Here is a 21,047-nt window from a genome sequence, read left to right as displayed (position 1 = left end):
ATGAGAGCCATACTCTACACAGTCTATTCTATGGAGCTGAACTCCCCATCAGAAAAAAAATCTTTGCAAGATGCTGCACACACAGATGCTGTACAGACACAAAAAGATCAGTAGCTGCAAAAGATCTGTTCCTGCCAAAAATCCATTCCTGCAAATTGCAATGATAGTCTATGAGATCTGCAGATCATCATACACACATGATTTAACTGACATTCATCTGCAGATCAGATCCACCAGGATGGATTTTCAGATCTGCGGATGATTGGTTGATCTGCAGATGAATGTCAGTTAAATCATGTGTGTATGATGATCTGCAGATCTCATAGACTTTCATTGCAATTTGCAGGAATGGATTTTTGGCAGGAACAGATCTTTTGCAGATACTGATCTTTTGTGTCTGTACAGCATCTGTGTGTGCAGCATCTTGCCAAGATTTTTTTCTGATGGGGAGTTCGGCTCCATAGAATAGACTGTGTAGGTATGGCTCTCATACTACATGGAAGGGGGTAAAATTGGTCCGTGATCTTTCATTTTCAAAAGACTATGGTCTGATGTGTGTATGTGGCCTAAAGGTGGCCACACACTATACAATAAAATTAACCGATTTTACGGTAATTCGATAAAAACGATCAGAGCTCCCGAAAAAATTGAAAGCTTTTTTTTCATTCGACTGAAAAATCCGATCGGATTTCCCGTTTTCTTCGATTTTTATCGATCCGGAATGCCAGATATTTTTCTTCAATCTTTCTAAAGATTGTATGGTGTGTGTTAGATTGTCAATTTATTAATATACACACCCTAGCAATTTTCTCAGAGTTTCCAATCATTTTTATCATAATTGGAGAAAAATTTAACACAGGTGTGTGGTACATTGGTCAGATTTGTAAAATGTTACAATCAGTCAGAAAAATTTATTGCAATTCTTAAATTGATCAGATTTTTAAAAAAATTGTATGGTGTGTGGCCACCTTAAGACTGCAGAGGAGCTTGGAAGGTTTGCAGCATGTAAAATCTTTTCCATACAACAAGTAGAAGCCAGGCCCGGCCCTAGACCATTTGCCGCCTGAGGCAAACTTTAAAGAAATCGCCGCTGCGTCCCCCCGCCCCCCCCCCCCCCCCCTGGGGGTGGGTGGGCCGCCCGAGCTGGAGGGGATAGCGGGCAGGAAGGGGGTATTGGGGCTAGCGGCGGGGAGGGTGGTCGGACCCCTCCCTCGCCTGGGTCCCCCGTCCTCCGTTCCCCTCTAGCTTGTTATGCGCGCTGGCTGGCTGGCTGGACTTCCTCGTTCAGCCTGCGCTCCACTGACGTCACTTCCTGCTACGCCACAGGAAGTGACGTCAGTGGAGCACACGTTGGAACGAGGAAGAGGTGAGTGATCCCCGCCCGTTGCCTCTTACAGCTGCAGCCAGCGCGCATAACAAGCTGGAGGGGAGCGGAGGACGGAGGACCCAGGCGAGGGAGGGGGGGGTCCGACCCCCCTCCCCGCCGCTAGCCCCAATACCCCCTTCCTGCCCGCTATCCCCTCCAGCTCGGGCGGCCCCCCCACACCCACGGACGGGCGGGTGCCGCCCCCTCAGAAGCGCCGCCTGAGGCAAACGTTTCACCCCGCCTCATGGGCGGGCCGGCCCTGGTAGAAGCAGCAGCTAAGCAGGGGCGTCATTACAGTTCAATCATGGGGCCACTTTGATAGCTCTCCCTCTAATGCTCACACCTCTTCCTATGCCTTTCCTTGGTGCCCTTCACGGCCTGGGAGCCCATCTCACAAGGGTCATAAAACAAGTGTAGCCACTCTAAGGCCGGTTTCAGACTATGGATTAGTGGCAGCGTTGCGGTGCCGCCAAAAACAGGCCTTCGGGGATTACCGCTGTTAGTATGCGTTAATCCCCTTCTGGCCAACATCCAAACAGGAAGTGATGCTTGGTGGTGGTCACTTCCTGTTTCAGAAATATGGATGTGCGCGGAAGTGCATTGTAAAAATATGCTTCCACGCATGCGAGCCGCAACGCTGCCGCCGACTTTAAAAAAAAAAAAAACCTGCGTCGCCATAGACTTACATGATTTCCGGTCGGCCGCAGGAGTCACACGGCAATGTAAGTATGCGCTTGCATTAGATAGGGCACATCTGACGCAGCGTACCGCAACGTTGGGAGTGTGAACTACCCCACAGACTTTCATTAGGCTGCGGTGGGGTGCGGTAAAATGACCGCACCGCCTCAGTGTGAAAGGGCCCTTGGGTGGGTTTTTTTGGACTCCCTGTATTGGAAGAAGGGAAGGCCGGTATCTGGGGCCCCCTACAGCTCTGGGCCCCTCTGCGTTCACAGGTAGTCAGGGACAGCTCCCCTAATGCCCCCGCAGATAACATATATACCCAACACATACCTCCCAACTTTTTGAGATGAGAAAGAGGGACACTTAAGCCACACCCCTGCCACAACCCTGATCACACCCCTGCCACACCCCTAACCACGCCCCTGATCACGCCCCCGTCACACCTCTAGTCACGCTTATCATAAAGATTTCATAATAAAAATGTTGTTTTTACAGTTCAAACCACACTGTTCCTTTCTATCCTGGTTCATTTTCCTTCATATTAACATTTTAAAATAGTAATATATCAATTTACTGTAGGATGGGAATAAAGTTTTGAGTCAAGCAAACACATTTTAGTAGAGAAATAAATATAATTTACATAGAAAGAGGGACAAAGTCCTGAAATAGGGACAAATGAGGAGGAAAGAAGGACATAGAGGGACAGGGCTCCAAAAGAGGGACAGTCCCTCAAAAAGAGGGACAGTTGGGAGCTATGCCAACAGGCTGCCTTCTCTCAAAACAAAGCTCCAACATGCCGACTGAGTTGTTTGGCTGTTTGCGAAATACACCTCAGTGGTTGGATAGATGGAGAAAGGTCCTCTTTTCTCTGAGAGTTTTGTTTACGAATAATAATTTCCCCTTACAGGAAATTCCCCATCCCCCCTCCTCCTCCCGTAACTTGACCTAAGACCAGGTATATATTTTGTATGGAATAGTGGCGAGGGAAATTGGATTTAAAGGGAAGTAATAAATAAAGTAATATTTTTGAAAATAAACATACCATTCAACTACAATAGAAGTATACCAGTACATACTCACCTCCTCCTCAGCATCATTCTGAATTTTTTTTTTGTGTCAGCTACCCCTTTTATTGCCAACCATCTCTTGTCGTAGCTATGCCCCTAGAGGTAGTTCAGGTACAGCAGAGTCTCATTTATCTGGGGAGTGCCTGATGCCAGATATGTGTTCTTGCCGGTTGCTTGAGAAGTCAAGCAACCCACACTAAATATAACACTAGAGGCATGTTCCCTGCCTAATAACATGACTCTGTGTCCCCCAACTACCACTTTCTGACCCCCCGTGCTATAGCCCCCCGAGTTTAGCAACAAGATTTGTTGCTAACTCAGAGGCAAACACGGGAGAGGAATTCCCTGTTCAAAACGCCCGCCAGGGGCGTTCCTGCAGGGTTTCCTGAGCTGCCATTGAGCAGCTCTCTCTCCCTGGCCACTCCCCCTGCCGCTCCCCCACTTACCTGCATGCTGTGAGAGACACACAGTATCTCTCAGTGTTGCATCGCGACCCAGAGGTCCCAAAAGTGAAAGTGGGCCATTGCGGCCCACGGGAGCGGCGTTTTTTGCGGTTATGTGATCCGCTCAGCCGCACGGATCAGGTAGCCTACTTCTTATTTTTTTTCAATTTTTTTGAGCCCACCTAGGGCTCTTTTAATCAGCAATAATTGTATCTCTACTCATGATGCCTAAATGAAATATATACAGTATATTTTTTTCCAAGACTAACTAGGCTTTCATTGTTTGACATTTTTTCCTTTGAGGCCACATTCACAGTGGGACATCTCTAAGTCTTATAATGCAGCTTACTGCACTGCAATGCTAACCCTATGGGACGTTCACAGTGCGACATTAGCGTTGCATTGTACCGTGTAGCGTCATGGTAACGCACTGCTTCAGTGCATTACCTCTAAACGCGCACATTACCAGGTATAGGGAAGCATACTTTTCATTTTTTACTGTACCTACTGTATGCAACAGTATGCTAATATAGGCTTGTGACTTTAATGTCGCATTACAAGGCAACGTCCTACTGTGATATAAGCCCAAAACAACTTTGTTTTCCATGCACTTCCATGGGAAAAAGAGGAAAAAACACACATTATTTCTCAGTTTTACCAATTCCAGTTTAAAAATAAAAAGTGCTAATATGATAGAACAACACAAATTTTGTTTGGCTTTTTCTACTGTTCATCACAAAACTTAAATTATGTTCCTATCACAATTTATAGAGAGGATATCTAATTCTGAAGTAATGCTACAGTGTGTATTTTAAACTATGAACTGAGAAAATCAAAGTATTTTAATGATAAAAATCTGTCTTATGGGCTCAGGGACCATGTATTCCCTTTCACCAATTAGTGCTGCAGCAGATAGTGCGGGAGTGCCGAAGGTGTGCACAGGAGCATTGCCCAACCCTGCACAGCTGTGCTTCACTTACACGACTTATATCTATGTCCTCGTGGCTTAGATGAAGTCACAAAGGACATAGATATACTGTAGTGGTGGAAAAAGTGGTTAAAAATCCTCAGGGACGCGAGTGCTTCCGAAGACTGCCGAGGAGCTCTAAAGGCGCCTAACTTCAATCGTGGACAGTGGTGGTCATTTTTATGAACTTTCTAGAAACATTTGCAGTATGTAATAACTTTTCCATACAATATGTAGCTATTACAGCTAAAATGTATACCCAACAGACTGCCTTCTGTCAAAACAAAACTCCAACATGCCTACTGACACTGTTGTTTGGCTGTTTGCGAAATACACCTCAGTGGTTGGATAGATGGAGAAAGGTCCTCTTTTCTCTGAAAGTTTTGTTTACGAATAATCATTTCCCCTTAAAGGAGAACTGAAGTAAGAGGTATACGGAGGCTGCCATATTTATTTCTTTTTACTCAATACCAGTTGCCTGGCTGTCCTGCTGGTCTATTTCTCTGCAGTAATATCTGAATAACACCAGAAACAAGCATGCAGCTAGTCTTGTCAGATCTGACTTTAAAGTCTGAAACACCTGATCTGCTGCATGCTTGTTCAGGGGCTATGGCTAATAGTATTAGAGGCAGAGGATCAGCAGGACAGCCAGGCAACTGGCATTGCTTAGATGGAAATAAATATGGCAGCCTCCATATTCCTCTCACTTCAGTTGTCCTTTAAAGCAAATTCCCCATCCCCTCCTCCTCCCGTAACGTGACCTAAGACCAGATATATATTTTCTATGGCATAGGGGTGCGTGGATTTAAAGGGACACTTAAGTCAAACAAAAAAAATGAGTTTTACTCACCTGGGGCTTCCAATAGCCCGCTGCAGCTGTCCGGTGCCCTCGCCGTCTCCCTCCGATCCTCCTGGCCCCGCCGGCAGCCACTTCCTGTTTCGGTGACAGGAGCTGACAGGCTAGGGACGCGAGTGATTCTTCGCGTTCCTGGCCACAATAGCGCCATCTATGCTGCTATATCATATATCATATACCATATAGCAGCATAGAGGGTGCTAATGTGGCCAGGAACGCGAAGAATCACTCGCGTCCCCAGTCTGTCAGCTCCTGTCACCTAAACAGGAAGTGGCTGCCGGCGGGGCCAGGAGGATCGGAGGGAGACGGCGAGGGCACCGGACAGCTGCAGGGGGCTATTGGAGGCCCTAGGTGAGTAAAACTCATTTTTTTTGTTTGACTTAAGTGGCCCTTTAAAGGGAACCAACACTGAGTAATATTTTTGAAAATAAAAATCCTATTTAACCATAATAAAAGCATACATACTGTACTTACTTCAGTCCAGGGGCACATATAGAAATCATGGCAAAATTTTGATTGGACCCTCGCAACATTTTTAAGGTACCCCCGGCAGCCCCCTAGTATAGGGAGCTAGAGATACCCCCCCCCCCCCAGTATTAGGTAGCAACCAGTATAGGTACCCAGAGTATAAATAGCTAGAGGTAACCTCAGTATGGGTAGCCACGATTAGTCTCCCAAGCAAAGGGAGCAGGATGACGGCATGAGATTGAGTGAGGACGCGCACAGAGAGGGCACTGCAGATGCAGTGGCCCACCAAAACTGTCTGGTTGCTGGGGACCAGAGGATCTGTTTGTCCCACAGGCACAGGATGTCTTCAGGGGGCCGGTAGAAGCCCCAGGTAAGTTAAACTCTTCAGCCTCCCTCAGTTAAGGTTCCCTTTAAGTCAGAACACTGTTTGATTTCTATCCCCTGTGCCTCCTATGTGCCTCCATTTGCCTCCAATGTCCGCCTCTGCGCCTCCCTGCCCCCATCCCCCCGCGCCCCGTGCCTCTCTGTCCCAATCTATGCCTATTTGTCTCCTTCAGCGCCTCTCTGTCCCCTCTGTGCATTTTTGTCCCCTATATGTCTCTGTCCCCCCTCTTTGGCTCTGTGTCCTCCCTGTGACTTTCTGTCCCCTGCGGCTCTGTCCCACCTCTGTAGCTGTGGGTCCTCCCTGTGACTCTCTGTGTCCCTTCTGTGGCTCTGTGTCCTCCCCGTGACTCTCTGCCCCTATACCCCCATGCCTCTTTGTCCCCAGTGTGACTCTTTGTGCCCTCTGTGGCTCTTTGTCCCTCCTGTACCTCTCTGTCCCTCAATCCCCCTTTGCTCCCCAGTCTTTTGGAGCTCCCCCTGCAGCAGTGCTGGATTCACCTTCCAGCCTGAGTCCAGCACTGTTAGTCTATCCTCATGTAGCCTCTAGTGCATGGCACCGCTTCCTGTCTGTCACATAACATACAGGAAGTGATGTCGTGTACAAGAGCAAGCAGATGCCGGAGAGAGGCGGACAGTAGTGGCCTTGGTTCGCAGGTGAGTCCAGCACCGCTGCTGCTGCGGGAGTCACGCGCCGGGACGCAGGGGAAATTTGAAGCTGCTTTTTCGAACTTCCCTCAAGCAAAAACACAACATCGCAATGTTCGTAAGTCGGGCACTACCTGTAGTAGAATACTTTTAATAATTTTTACTAATATTTTACTATCGCTAAACCTATCCCTATTCTCATTTGAACTCTCCCTCTATTGATGCCTAACCCTAACCAACCCCCCTGCTGTGATCTCCACTGATATCTGTGCCACCTTCATCGCTAAACTCACCCTCTACCAAGATTTGAAGATTTGTGCCACCTAATTACAATATTAATTGGGTGCCACCAATGCCCAAATAACCCACTGGGTTCCGCAGTGCAGTGTATGCAGTGCCCATTGTGCCGCCGGCACTCAAACTACAGGCTGTATACACAATGTTTTCACTGGTTCGCTTCACATCATGGGATTTGGGCTCCAAAGGCAGTACGTAGTTAAGGAGCTTTAGGTCCCAGTATAAGTTTTAAATGCTTCCCTCCTCCCCAAGCACTCTAGACATAACAATTGATATCAGGGGCATAACAAGAAATCACTGGACCCCCCTGCAAAACTTGGATGGTGCCCCCTCCTCCTGCACAATGAATAGGGACTGTCTACAAATCTTTGTCTACAAAACTTTGTATGATTCATTATCAGTGGCTGAGCAGATGCAGTCATTAGAACAATTGTGCAGAGAGCATAAAGTTTTTTCTCTCCTTGCCCTTAGTTGTCATTCTCTCGGGACAGGGCCCCCTGTGGCTTCTGGGCCCCCTGTGGCTGCATCCCTTGCAGGGTCTATTGTTACGCCCCTCAGATTCAGGCACTCAGATTCACTGCTGTAACACAAGAAGGTATTCCAAGGATTGTGCTGCTAATGAACAAACCTCAGCAGGTGGCTACGTGCTCAGGACCAACAACGTTCAGAACTGTACTTGAATAACAAGAGATGAAGCAAGTCTGGTACTGTAGCTTTAATAAAAAATTGCATGTGTACAACCGTCATAGATAAAATGCAGTATCAGTGCTATTGCATGCTTGGCATATAAAAAACAGATGTACTTATCATAGCAATCCTGCTGGGGTGGAGAGGGTGGCTGTGGGTGCCAGAGGGTGTACCCTCCTCCACCCCAGCAGGATTGCTTTGATAAGTACATCTGTTTTTTATATGCCAAGCATGCAATAGCACTGATACTGCATTTTATCTATGACGGTTAGTGATGCTCGGATACCACCAATCACGAATTCGAGTAAATCCGGCCACGGCAGAATCGAAATCCGGATACGCCGTGATTGTGTTACAGATTTGATTTGGAGGTCCGGATTTGACACGGATTTTAGCTGTGATTACATGTAGAATCCGTGATCACAGATTTGACTTTAAAGTTAAAAGCAAAGCCCCTATACATGCTACAATCACCAAAATTGCATGAATTATAAAGGTGATCATTGGCTACAATTAAAAAAAAATTCGATTTTATAAATCGATTTTAAAGTTTCAAATGAAAAAAGTATTTGTGATTAAAAAGCGCCAAAACCCACTGATTTTGGCGGTTAATAGCTAAGCCCCCTTACATGCTAGAAACACCAAATTTGCCAGATATGTTAAGAAGAATAGTGGGAACAAGAGGAAAATATTTTTTGCAAGAAGACTTTATAGTTTTTGAGAAAATCAATTTTAACCACTTAATGACCACCTAACGCCGATAGGCGTCGGCAGGTCGAAGTGGTGTTACCATGGAAACGGCCGTTCGAGCGGCCGTTCCATGTCAGTTCACGGAGGGTGTCTCCGTCAACAGCCTGCGAGCCTCCGATCGCGGCTCGACGGCTAAATATAGAAATCCCCGCTGTTTACATCATATGGCGCTGCTGCGCAGCAGCGCCGTAAAGGAGATCGGCGATCCACAGCCTCTGATTGGCCGGGGATCGCCGGCATCTGATAGGCTGAAGCCTATCCTAGTGTAAGGGAGAGGGAGGGAAGGAGAGGGAGGGCGGAAATCGCTGCGAAGGGGGGCTTTGAGGAGCCCCCCCCCGCAAAACACTGATAGCCAGCGGCGATCAGAACCCCCCCCCCCCCCCCCTCAGCAGGACATCCCCCTAGTGGGGGGAAAAGGGGGTAGTCTGATCGCCATGCTGCAAACCTGATCTGTGCTGTGGGGTGGAGAGCCCACGCAGCACAGATCAAGGAAAAAGAGCCTGGTCCTTAAGTGGTTAAAATTTCAAAGGAAGTTTCGAAGGAATACAGTATACATGTAAATGCGGTAAACATATTAACTGTCATTTACCGCTATTACCACCGCATTTAAATGTATACTATTTTTCTTCGAAACTTTAAAATCGATTTTCTCAAAAACTATAAGGTCTTTAAGGAAAAAAAAATCCTCTTCTTCCCACTAGTCTTCTTAACATATCTGGCAAACTTGGTGTTTCTACCATGCTATTAATCGCTAAATTTGGCGGGTTTTCAGGTGATAATCACGGATATTTTTCCCATGGTCACGGCTGTGATCACAGGCGAATACTTGGAATAACGGCTGAATTTGTGATTGATTTCCGTTATCGATTCCCGATCACGTATTCAGATAACGATGTCGGATAGTGAAAAAATGCTCCTGAATCGTGGCTATTCCGTGATCACGGATTGTATCCGAGCAACACTGATGACGGTTATACACAGGCAAGTTTTTTATTAAAGCTAAAGAGTCAGACTTCCTTCCTCTCTTGTTATTCAATTTAGAGGGTTTTCCTCTCACTTGTTCCATTCAGAAGGTGATTAATACACGAGTCAGATAGCCGAGGCTTGGAATCGATTTGTGAACCACACTTACAGCATATAGTGAATATATTTTCTAATAAAATACTGCACTTCAGCATGGGAATATTACCATCACATTTCTGTGACTAGCTGAGGAGCTGCAAGGAGTTTGTATGTTCTCCCCGTGTCTGTGTGGGTTTCCTCCAAGCACTAGTTTCCTCCCACATGCCAAAAACATACAGATAAGTGAATTGCCTCTCCCCCCCCCCCCCCCCCCCAAAAAAAAAAGTTGGCCCTAGACTACGATACATACACTACATGATATAGTCGCAGGACTATGGTAGGAATTAAATTGTGAGCCCCTCTGTGGGACAGTCAGTGACAAGACTATGTATTCTGTACACCGCTGCGTTAGATGTCGGCGCTATATAAATACTAAATAATAATAATAATGACTAGCGTTACACTTTGAAGCCCTTTTTTAAAACTCTCCCACACAGGACAAGGTGCCGCTCAACTTTGGGGTGGGTAACATGATCTCCCCTTAACTTGCTTTCCAAGTGGACTGCCCCGCTCCTCCCTGCACCAGCCTGACTTCTGCTTGTCAAGACGTCACCTCCATCCAGCACCTGCCATCACTGATAAACACAGGAAGAGTTGCCCACAATCCCCTGCACCACGTCCTAGGCTCCTCCATGTTGGGACGAGTGGCTTCTGTGGCTTTTGTGATGTGGTAGTTGATAGCATGTATCACACCAGGAGGTGCTGCATGGTGGTGCAGGATTCTACAATGACACAGCTGCCTACCTCCAGAAGATCCCAGAGACCAGGGGCCATATTGCAATTCACTTTTCCTCCTAAGTTTTCTCCAAAGTGATATTTTAAAACTTGTCAGTAAAATGCCTTCGAAATCACCAGCAAGCAACACAATTCTTAAAGGGGAACTTCAGCCTAAACAAACATACTGTCATCAAGTTACATTAGTTATTTTAATTAGAATAGATAGGTAATATAATTTCTTACCCACCCTGTTTTAAAAGAACAGGCAAATATTTGTGATTCATGGGGGCTGCCATCTTTGTCATGGGGGCAGCCATCTTTTTGGTTGAAAGGCGGTGACAGGGAGCAGGAGACACAGTTCCAACTATTCTGTGTCCTGATAACCCCTCCCAGCTGCACACCCTAGGCTTCAAATGTCAAATTCAAAAAGTAAAAAAAAAAAAAAAAAAATTGCACCAAAACAGCAGAACGAGAACAACAAAATCAGAAATCCCATCATGCTTTGCACAGCATCAGGGGAAAAAAGCCCGGGCAGTTTTCTTTTGTGCAGCTAAAAATGAGGCTTGTATAAGAGAAACAAAGTTCTGATGCTGTGAAACTGTTAAAGAAACACCAAGTCTTTTCAGTGCTGCTCAGTCGATTTTTAGTCCGGAGGTTCACTTTAAAATATTTTTGATAGTACTTTCCCCCCTACTTTTTAATACTTTTTTTCAATTGCAAAGTGCTGAAAGTTATTCTAAATAGAGGATGAAACATTATCACCTGGGGAAAACTCAGGAGAAAAAAGTCAATTGCATAAATGGGCCCAGGTCAGAAGATGCTGGTTGATGTCAGCATCATTGAGTATTTCAGGAGGCTGAGGGTACGTTGTGTTTGTGGCAGAAGTTCTTGATTAGTTGGTAACTCTGCCACTGTGGCTCATATGCAATTCATCATTTTTTTCTCCTGAGTTATCTCTTAGGAGATAATTTTAAAATGATCTTTAAAATAACTTTAAGGCTGGTTTCACACCAGACGTTGCGTTTTAGGGGACGTTATGGTCGCATACCGTGCCCCTAACGCAAGACCTGGTGCTCTCTGATGCGGACGTCAGAGTGAGCCGCGTTGTGCAGCTCACTCTGGCGTCCGTGACGCCGTGATGCGTACTCTTGGACGCCTGCGGCATCACGTGGTCCCGCCCGGCCAATCGCCGCACAGAGCGGCCGCTCCAGGAAGTAAACACTGCACGTCACTGAGTGCAGTGAATATTAATTAGCCATGTGCCTGCCCGCTCTCCGCTCCTCCCCAACATTACTGAGCATGTGCAAGCAGTCTAACACAGCTCTGCCGCGTGTAAAGTACTGCATGCAGTATGTTGTCTTATGGCGCAGCGTTACAATGTAACGCAACGTGGGCACTGTGAACAACCCATTGATTTTTCATTACTGTGAGTTGGGCTGCGTTACAGGCTGCTCTAACGTGCGCCTGTAACGTCCAACTGTGAAACCAGCCTAAAGCATTTTACAACTGAAAAGTAACCAAAAGTTGGTGAAAAAGTACTATCAACATTATTTTGAGTATTTTCTTGCATAGAATGCAATTGAAACCACCAACAAGGTGGTTTTAAATGCATTTTATAACAAGTTACTGTGAAAATATCACCTTGGAATAAAATTCTCAAAATAATGACCTATGTGATACCAACCAGCAATAATACTAATATTTTGTCAGTAATGTGCTTCAGTTACGAAACCTGTTATTATGCTAGAAGAAGAATATTAGCCCTAAACCTATAGAATGTTCGATTGTGAATATACCCTGTGCTGATTTTATATGCTATGCAAATTTATTCCAATAAAATTTGTGTTAAATAAAAAAAAAAAATTCTCAAAATAATTTTGCTAGTACTTTTTTAACTACTTTTGGTACTTCAATTGCAAAAGTGCTGAATATGTATTTTAAAGAGAAAATTATCTCCTAGGAGAAATCTCAAGAGAAAACGTGAACTGCGTATGGTCCTGTGGCTCTAATTCAATTCACTTTCTATCCCAAGTTTTCTCACAAGTGAAGTTTTTACACCTTATCAATAAGATGCTTTTTAAGTCCCCAGCAAGCAATACAATACTCAGAATAATCCTGACAGTACTTTTTCACTTACTTTTTATGCTTTTTTTTAATTGCAGAGTGCCAAAAGGTATTGTAAACAGAAGATGAAAAAACTATACAGTGTATTCTTCCCTATGCCAGACAACCCTCATGTGCACAAAGTACGACAACACTTCATTCTGCACATACAACAGGACAATATAAGGGGTTCTCGCTTACCGATGCTCCTGCGTCCAGCGCCTGCAGATGTTCCTTGCTACTGGCAGGACCTTCCGCTCTACAGCAAGACCTGTAAAGAGGAACTCACACTTCACAATCTTCTCACTTTAGGGGAGTGGAGGATGAGAACACAAAACTTGAGCAGGCATCCTGTTACTTCCAAGATTTACCCAACACCAGAGACTGCAGAGTCTGCCGCTATGAGGAAACCCAAGGAAATCTGTTTAATAGGATTCTTATCTAGTCCCTGAAAGATGACAATGTTCCAATGGCTGATCATATTAAGGGTGGTGATGCAATGTTCATCTTTCAAAACTTTGTTGCTCTCTATTGAGACCTTAAAGGATCACTATCGCGAAAAAAAGTAGGCATTTAAAATCTGACAGAACCGACAGGTTTTGGGACAATCCATCTCCTCATGGGGTATTTCAAGGATTTGCTTTGTTTTCAACAGCATTTCCTGAACAGCAGTTTAACTGCCAAAATAGCAAGATACTAGCCGACCTCCCTAATCACTTGCACACTATTATGTCAGTTAGGTTTTGCAACTGTTGTTCAGGAAATGCTGTTGAAAACAAAGAAAGCCCTGAGAATCCCCCTTAAAAAGATGGACTGGCCCAAAACCTGTCATCTGTCAAATTTTTTAACTGCCTACTTTTTTCGTGATAGTGGTCCTTTAAAGGATATCAGGGCTGGAGAGGAGGGGGGGTTAGAGATGAGTTATACTGTACCTGGGGCTTCTTCCAGCCACTAGCAGTCTATCAGGTATACATCTCTTGATGTAGTTCCCCTGCCTTCCAGAATGTCGCTGTCCTCTTCACAAAGGGAAACCGCTAGTGTGCCTGTGTGCACCACCGAATGCTGCAGGGGAGCCAGCGCTGGAACAAGCGGGCTGAGCAGGACGGGGGAAACCTCATTACGATCCAGAGGCTTCCCGCTCCCCAGGTAAGTATCCCACAGGGGAACTTTTTTCTCTACAGGTTTACTTCAAAGCAAAATAATAATAAGAATTAGACACTTACCTTTGAATAGGGAACTCTGTTGATGATGCAGAGGCTCCTCCGATCCGCCTCCACCCCACCACTGTCTGCAGTCTCATTTTGCGGGTTCAAGTATGGCCCACGCCTGCGTGCAAGAGTGGCTTTGTGTTAGGCCCGGGTCACACTTGCGTTTGCAGCCCAAACTGTCCGTTCCGTTCAGTTTCCGTTCTGTTTGTATTTGGTTTTTCATACGTTCTGCATACGTTTTAGATCAGTTTCCGTTTTTTAAAGAGATAGCATACTGTATATATACCTGGGGTCTGGAAGGTTTGGAAATGCACTGTGGTCATTGTTGGAGAGAGCCTGCTGTGTAGACGTCATAATTGCAGACAGAGACTGCTGTGTGGACCATGGATCCAGTGTATTTATACAGCTTCTGGCTTGGAATAGCATCGTTCCTGATATTTACCTACTACTATGTGGGACGTAAGCGTGCTACTCGCAGGAGATGGTGGGTGCGCCCTCTACTCGCAGGAGATGGTGGGTGCGCCCTGGGCCAACTAAACATATGCTGAAATGCCCTGACCTGCTTGGTCCAGCATTTCACAAAATAGTAAATTGCTCTCTGCAAGCAGGGAGGTTTCCTACCTCTCTAAAAGAAGGAATCATCAAGCCCCTTCTCAAAAAAACCTTCCATGGATCCAGATGCTATGAGCAGCTACAGACCTGTCTCCAACCTCCCCTTCTTAGGTAAAGTTATTGAAAAGGCTGTCTATCTGCAACTTGAAACCAGGCTGTCAGTAAACAACATCCTGGACCCTCTACAATCTGGCTTTAAGAAACACCACAGCTGTGAAACAGCCCTCATCCAAGTCTGCAACGATCTGCTCATGGCAAGGGACAGAGGGGAATGCTCCATCCTAATCCTGTTGGATCTCTCAGCTGCTTTTGATACAGTTGACCATGAAATCCTGCTTAACAGACTGCAGGAGTACTGTGGCATCAGTGGATCAGTCCTTCAGTGGTTCAGATCATTCCTGACTGACAGAACACAGAGAGTATCCCTAGGACCTATAATGTCCAAACCTGCACCTCTACAATTCGGAGTGCCACAAGGATCAATCCTATCCCCTCTGCTGTTTGCAATCTACATGTTGCCACTCGGTACACTTATCCAACGACATGGCCTGACGTACCACTGCTACGCCGATGACACACAGCTATACCTGTCCTTCAAACCTGGTGGAACAGACCCTACCCCAAAAATAAACTCTTGCTTAGCTGAGCTTCAGGCATGGATGAATGATAACTGGTTAAAACTGAATGCTGACAAAACTGAGGTCCTGTTTGTCCAAAGCCAGTGCTCGCCATCAAAACAGCTCTATCCTAAAGCAACACCAATCAGGATTGGGAATTCAGACATAAACAGCTCCAACCTTGTGCGCAGCCTTGGCGTACTAATCGATGGGGAATTGAGTTTCAGAAACCAAATTTCATCTGTAGTTAAATCTTCCTTCTTTCATCTGAAGAACATTGCAAAGATTAAACATCTGATTCCCCCAGAGGATCTTCAAACCCTAGTCCACGCCTTCATCACATCACGGCTGGACTACTGCAATGCCCTTTATGCTGGCCTCCCCAAAAAAGACCTGCGTCGCCTGCAATTAGTGCAGAATGCTGCTGCCAGATTGCTAACAAACCAGCCTCGCCACTGTCACATTACACCGATCCTTCGCTCACTGCACTGGCTACCAGTAGAATGGAGAATACTCTTCAAGATTGGACTGCTGACATTCAAATCCCTGCACAATCTGGGCCCTGGATACATGAAGGACTTGCTGAAGCTGCACCACACCTCTCACAACCTCAGATCAGCAAGTTCTATAAACTTGGTCACTCCCAGAGTGCACCTCAAAAAATCTGGAGACAGAGCCTTCTGTCATGCTGCCCCTACTCTTTGGAACTCCCTACCACACCCAGTAAAGACAGCACCATCCCTGGAGCTATTCAAATCCAGACTGAAAAGCCACCTGTTTAGCCTGGCATTTCCAGATTTATAAAATTCTTCCCCTGTACCACGATGGTCGGAGCCATGCTTATGCGCTTTGAGTCCCACGGGAGAAAAGCGCTTTACAAATGTTATTTGTTGTTGTTGTTGTTGTTCTACTAATGAAAAGACAGAGGAAGGGAAGGTTCCAGACGCTGTACCGGGACCTGAGACGACACCCAGAAAAGTTCTACAGCTACTGCCGGGTGTCCATATCCCTGCACGTATCCATACCTAAACAACCCACCCCCACAACCCCTTTAGCCATACCTAAACACCCCACCCCCACAACCCCTTTATCCATACCTAAACACCCCACCCTCCCCACAACACCCATACCCCTGTATACATAGCTAAACGCCCCACCGCCACCCTCCCCACAGCAAACTCTATACATTTCTTCCTTTCCATCTCATGTCATAGGTTTGATACCCTCCTGAACATGGTGAAGGATGACCTCAGTAAGAAGGATACCAGGATGCGGAGAGCTGTCACACCATAAGAACAACTATTGATTACTCTGAGGTTAGTAAAAACAATTTTTTTTATTATAAAACAAAAATTCCAACACTTCCAACATGGAAGAGATCAAACAAAATTTAACAAATTGTAGATAAATGGTACAACAAATGGACACAATTGTCCTCGGGTGCGGGTACAATGGGCCACAGAGCCCAAGTAGTGCAAAGAAGGGACACTAGTCCCTGAATAAAGTGTACAATGTGGGTACAGAGTCCCTTGGACATGGCCTTCTAAACCTGGGGCAAAGGAAAGTCAACATGACATGACAAGGCCAAGGTAGCGGTGGCCAAGCCATGTCATGTTGTGTGTTTCCTGCGTCACAGGTTCTGAAGGCCATGTCCAAGGGAGAGGACCAAGTGCTAAATGTGTACAGAGCAGCAGATGCAGCAGACAGTGGTTGCAAAATGGGCCACAGAGCACAACACTACCAGTGCAAAGAAGGGACACTAGTCGCTGGATCATAAAGTGTACAATGTGGGTACAGAGCCCCTTGGACATGGACTTAACCTGGGATACAGGAATGTCAACATGACATGACAAGGACAAGTGGTCAAATCATGTTATGTTTCCTGTGTCACAGGTTCTGAAGGCCATGTCCAAGGGGAGGCCAAGACTAACAAGTTCCTTTACAAGGGTTCTGCACCAGTTCCATGGAAAAAGTTTGGTGAACTTGCGAGGTCAGGAGTGTCAGGGGTACTAACCGTGGAAGTGCTTGAACCTGTTCCTATGTACCTTGTTTCCTCAAAATCACTCCCTCCATACCCTTGATAGCTTTGGGAAGTTGATTGCCAGGTGACAGGTGGAGGTGCTCTGTACATGGGCTGTTGGGTCTGAAATTGTGGGTCCATGTGACATTTGACGGCCTCTAATAAACTGTACTGGCACGCGAGCATGCTGACACTTGGGACTTTGTCCACAAAAGGAAGAAGGGGCATGAGGGTGTGGTAGGCTGGGTGCGATTGCTGTCGCATAAGGTCAGCACTTTGATTTTGCATCTGCTGCTGCAACTGTGAAACTTGTTGGTGGTGTTGCATTTGCAATTGGACAGACTGTGCTTGATATTGTTGATGCAACAGTTTCAATTCGTCCTGGTAGTGCGTGTGCACAACCTCTAGCTCTTTTTTTAGTGACTCGATATGGGCACGATAACCCTCCATTAAATGACTTCTGTCCCTATCCCGCAGCTGCCTAGTTAGGATAGTTTCCTGGCTTCTAAGTATGCTTACTAGGCCTGATACTGCACCCGACATCTCGGCCTCGTTCTCCCTTCTTGTGGGTACAGGACCAGGCAGGAGCTCTACGCCTACTTGCTGGAGGGGTGTCCTCACTTGGTCGGAGTCTGGTTTGGGAGACTTGGGTGGGAGTAGTGCGAGGGGGTGCGGGTGCCTGTGCCAGTGGAATGTCCTGTGTGGGTGGTTCAGGATACGTGTTCCCTGAACAGGGTTAGGCCCCTAGCGCACTAAAACATAACTTTTATTAGTTCTATTAAAATCAGGTATATCAAAGGTACAGCATTTATAAAACAAAAAACATCTGCGTTGGTGTTTGACACTATTGTGTCACATATGTATCATATCACTGGGATGGATCACTTTCAGGCAGATAACGATTGTACATCTATGTGCATGTGTCGTGGAGAGGGAAGGAATCTCCTCTCCAGCACCTATGCACAGCTAGTACATGCACAGATAGGACCTGCTGATCACACCCTCTTGCAGCAAACACAGGTATAACGGACAGTAGGGGATCACACCATGCAAACAGTGTACAAAATTACAAATAACTCGACATGTTTCGGCTAAACGCCTTCGTCTGGAGTGAATACATATATACAGTGCTGTGCATCAAACATATACAGTGCCCCTGCCCCACATAACTGTCAGCATATATAGCCCTTATCAGAGCTGAATGCCGCCCTTAACTCACAGTCTTATATACTGAGCATTTCCTCTCTCCCCTGGGCGTCGCCCAGCAGGGTGTGTCCTACCTGTCCATCATGTAGTATATCCCATTCATTATCCATGGGTCCTCCTATCTCCTCATAGTTCCTCCATATCCCCCCTATTATCTGTGCATATGGCTGTATGCTAAAGCAATCTGATCAGCGCATTCGTCACCTATAAATCACGATCAGGCATGCATAACTGTTAGATATTCACCCCGATTTTTACCTCGAGAGTCCCTCTTTTTGCTCTGTCTCATGCGACCTTATCTGCGCATATGGCTGTATGCTAAAGCGGCCCGATCGGCGCATTTGTCACCTATAAATCACGATCAGGCATGCATAACTGTTAGATATTCGCCCCGATTTTTACCTCGGGAGTCCCTCTCTTTGCTCTGTCTCATGCACCCTTATCTGCGCATATGGCTGCATGCTAAAGCGGCCTGAGTGGCGCATTTGTCACCTATAAATAATGATCAGGCATGCATAACTGTTAGATATTCGTCCCGATATTTTCCTCGGGAGTCCCTCTCTTTGCTCTGTCTCATGCGACCTCATCTGCGCATATGGCTGTATGCTAAAGCCGCTTGACCGGCGCATTTGTCACCTATAACTCACGGTTAGGCATGCATAACTGTTCATCCCGATTTTAACCTTGGGAGTCCCTCTTTTTATATAAGCTAGGTAGCTCATTATATAAGTGGTGCTCAATAGCACCCAGGCATCTGTATATCTATATATCCGACAGCTTTATGGTATATTCATTAGGGACTCACTCTACAAGGGGTACCTTTCCATGGCAAACTGTAGGGAAGGGGGAGGGGGGGAGGGAGAGGGAGAAGAGGGGGGGGGGGTATAGGGGATAATGCTCATGATTTTACAAGTACTGTGCTCTGGGCCCCTATATTAGGGCCAAAATCAGACCAAAAAGCTATATATACATAGTTACATAGTTACATAGTTATTTTGGTTGAAAAAAGACATACGTCCATCGAGTTCAACCAGAAAACAAAGTACAACTCCAGCCTGCTCCCTCACATATCCCTGTTGATCCAGAGGAAGGCGAAAAAACCCTTACAAGGCATGGTCCAATTAGCCCCTAAAGGGAAAAATTCCTTCCCGACTCCAGATGGCAATCAGATAAAATCCCTGGATCAACATCATTAGGCATTACCTAGTAATTGTACGTATAAGATGTCATATTTTATAGAAGAGTCAGTCTCACACATATATCCTTGTAGATTCACATTATACAGATCGCAACTAGTCCAAAAAAGGTGCATACGCAAACCCCTCATTTAGCCCATTCGGAGCCATACAATTTAACTGGAAAATCCACTTTGCTTCAAACTGCCTGAGGATTTTTTCATGGTTCCCCCCTCTACTGTTCCTTATGACTTTCTGAATGCCAAAAAAAAATTGATGTTAAAGGGGTCCTCCACATGAATTGACCTCATGTGTCTAGACACTGCTGTTTCTCTTTTATTCCTGATATCGCCCACGTGTCCCAGAACTCGTGATTTGAAGGCCCTCCCTGTTTCGCCAACACACAATTTTTTGCACGGGCATATTGCACCACAAATCACACTCTCTGTGTTACAGTTGATAAATGTCAGAATCTTAAAAGTGCGTATGTCACTGGAGTCCTTAAAGTTTTTTGTCTGCAGAATATTTTGACAGGCTTTACATTTCCCGCATGTGTATGCCTACAAGAGATTTGGTTGAACCAGCCCCAGTACGATCATGGCTACCTCCGAAACCAATCGGCAGATTGGTTTCGGAGGTAGCCATGATCGTACTGGGGCTGGTTCAACCAAATCTCTTTTACATTCGCTGTGTACAAGCTTGTCCCTTAGGTTCTCAGCCCTTCTATACGTCACACTAGGTCGTGTGGGCAAAATCTTACAGAGATCCTTATCCTGATGCAGGATCGGCCAGTACCTCTTGACGAGATCATGAATTTGATGGGATTGGGCAGTATACGTTCCTATCAATCTCGGGAACTTCTCTTTTTCTGTGTTTTTTTGGCTGTTCGTATTCAGGAGTGACGTACGGTCAGTGTTTCTCGCCCATCGTATGCTTTTTTCAAATCAAAATCTGGGAAACCCCTGCTCTTAAATCTCTCTGAGAGACCTTTCCTTCTCAAAATCACTTTCTTTTGAGCAGTTTCTTTTTCTTTTAAAAGAAACTGCTCAAAAGAAAGTGATTTTGAGAAGGAAAGGAAAGGTCTCACAGAGAGGTTTAAGAGCAGGGGTTTCCCAGATTTTGATTTGAAAAAAGCATACGACAGGGCGAGAAACACTGACCGTACGTCACTCCTAAATACGAACAGCCAAAAAAACACAGAGAAAGAGAAGTTCCCGAGATTGATAGGAACGTATACTGCCCAATCCCATCAAATTCATGATCTCGTCAAGAGGTACTGGCCGATCCTGCATCAGGATAAGGATCTCTGTAAGATTTTGCCCACACGACCTAGTGTGACTTATAGAAGGGCTGAGAACCTAAGGGACAAGCTTGTACACAGCGAATGTAAAAGAGATTTGGTTGAACCAGCCCCAGTACGATCATGGCTACCTCCGAAACCAATCGGCACATACACATGCGGGAAATGTAAAGCCTGTCAAAATATTCTGCAGACAAAAAACTTTAAGGACTCCAGTGACATACGCACTTTTAAGATTCTGACATTTATCAACTGTAACACAGAGAGTGGGATTTATGGTGCAATATGCCCGTGCAAAAAATTGTGTGTTGGCGAAACAGGGAGGGCCTTCAAATCACGAGTTCTGGAACACGTGG

General features: G+C 45.8%; 1 protein-coding gene across 2 annotated transcripts in view; it reads right to left on the bottom strand.

Moving 5' to 3' along the window:
* LOC137525898 (C-X-C chemokine receptor type 2-like) overlaps positions 1-12,851 on the bottom strand; it is a 50,295-nt gene extending 37,444 nt beyond the window's left edge. For both annotated transcript variants that reach the window (XR_011023056.1, XM_068247115.1), the window contains exon 1: positions 12,755-12,851. The gene's annotated coding sequence lies outside the window, so the exon portion shown is untranslated. The remainder of the gene's footprint in view (positions 1-12,754) is intronic.
* Positions 12,852-21,047: the final 8,196 nt, after the last annotated feature.

Source organism: Hyperolius riggenbachi, chromosome 7, assembly GCF_040937935.1.
Source record: "Hyperolius riggenbachi isolate aHypRig1 chromosome 7, aHypRig1.pri, whole genome shotgun sequence".
Taxonomy (NCBI): domain Eukaryota; kingdom Metazoa; phylum Chordata; class Amphibia; order Anura; family Hyperoliidae; genus Hyperolius; species Hyperolius riggenbachi.
The sequence above is the reverse complement of the archived record's forward strand: the minus strand, read 5'-3'. Positions and strand labels throughout refer to the sequence as shown.